The sequence below is a fragment of the Penaeus monodon genome, chromosome 15, assembly GCF_015228065.2.
Source record: "Penaeus monodon isolate SGIC_2016 chromosome 15, NSTDA_Pmon_1, whole genome shotgun sequence".
In the NCBI taxonomy this organism is placed as follows: Eukaryota; Metazoa; Arthropoda; class Malacostraca; order Decapoda; family Penaeidae; genus Penaeus; species Penaeus monodon.
The window spans coordinates 30,034,142-30,035,795 of record NC_051400.1 but is presented as its reverse complement, the minus strand read 5'-3'; the positions used below and the strand labels follow the sequence as shown (position 1 = coordinate 30,035,795).

At 38.0% G+C, this 1,654-nt stretch overlaps 1 long non-coding RNA gene across 1 annotated transcript in view; it reads right to left on the bottom strand.

Annotated features, from left to right (window-relative positions):
• The window catches only part of LOC119581931, a 6,428-nt gene extending 5,027 nt beyond the window's left edge, over positions 1-1,401 (bottom strand). Inside the window, exon 1 of the long non-coding RNA XR_005229598.1 lies at positions 1,221-1,401. This is a non-coding gene — a long non-coding RNA (uncharacterized LOC119581931). The remainder of the gene's footprint in view (positions 1-1,220) is intronic.
• Between the last annotated feature and the right edge of the window lie 253 nt (positions 1,402-1,654).

Below are 1,654 nucleotides of genomic sequence, written 5' to 3'. Positions count from 1 at the left end.
TTAATCCTTAGTCAACACTTATATTGCAAGATTCATGCAATTTTTCTTTAGATTATTCAGGTTTAGTACCTGAATGACTTTGATGACTTTGCTTTTCTTCCCTACAAGTCATGATAAAACTAAGAAAGTGTGACTAAGAATAAGGATTCTCAAATAGCTATAAATACTACAAGTCTACCTTTTTACTTAAAAAAAAAAAAAAATCTCATTACTTGAGAAAATTTTTACTTTCCTATAATATCGGTTAAAATTCTAAAGCCCATTAATGGATTATCCGTATTTCTTTTATAAAAAATTCTTATTAAAATAGCCTTTTAACCCAAAGGGAAAATAAATCAGGAAAATCTCAAAATCTTAAAATTATATATAAAAGGTCCTATACAAGCCTTTTGGACACTATTTTCAAGATCATATTTAGCCTTTGTACAAAATTCTTGTTACCCTTACCTATGACTGCATCAAAACTGTCTATCACAGTTTATACAGAGGAAAGGATTAAAATGAACTTGTATAGAGGATCAAGAGCTTCAGAAAAGGGAAAATATCATTCCGTAAGAGATAATAATGAAAGTATCATACATGCAATAAAACCCCTTAAGTATATAACCCTAAATTTATTGGGCGCACAATCTGGACTGAACAAGCATATATACAGTTGTATGTGCTCACAATTGGCATGACAAAGTGCATAAAAAGGCAATGCAAAACATGTGCAGAATAAAAGCATGACAAGTGGACGGAGCCATTCTAGCAGATGGCTACAACAAGCAGGCATGTTCAAGCTTCATGCACAACCGTAAGCTGGCACCAGTGTCTCTCATGTAGGGCCTACAACCTTACTTTCCTGATTGTGTATTGCCGTCTAAGTGAGATTCTTTGTAATTACCAAAGAAAATGAAGTGTTACGCTCTTATTATATAGTTATTAATATATAAGATATGCTCACTGCCAATAGGTACAATTATATATCAGGAAAGTTAGGTCATGTATAAATGAATCATTCCTCCAAAACCGAGGTAACCAGGCAACCACGCAACCTCCGCGAAAAATGGATGCTACCCCTAGTGTCATGTGATGGCGAGGTGACTGTATGTTCCTCGTTTCCAGCATTCTGTGTCTCTAACGGAGGCACCTTTGCATTCTGCCTTAAGTATAAATGTTTACAAATAGAGTGAAACTGCGTCCCATTGGACCATTCCCGTGAAGCGTAGAGCTGTTACCTCACAGTGGGTGAGAGGAGAGAGGTGACTCACTACACCTCGACTAAGCCCAACTTGACTGCAAAGAGTGAGGGGCGTTATTGGCGTTATTCATGATGTTGGCTGTTTGGTTGATGGGTTGAGCGTTATTGTTGACTACATTGTCCGTCTTGTTTTCATTTCCCTTTGGAAGGTAGGGCCCTTTGCACCGAAAAGAAGGCAGGAAAGGAAAAGTGGTGTGAATTTTATCAGTTCTCAAAGATATAATCAACTTTGAGAAGGGAGACAGGTGGGAGACAGGTACATAACTCCGTGACGATGGTGGTGTTGGAGAGAAAGTGATCGAGCCCCTCCCATGACGCTGCACATACCCAGCAAGACCAGCAACACTGCTAGCTCTGGCCCGAGTCTAAGGTAATAAGGTTTGTTAGTATCACTGGTCAAAATAAATATGT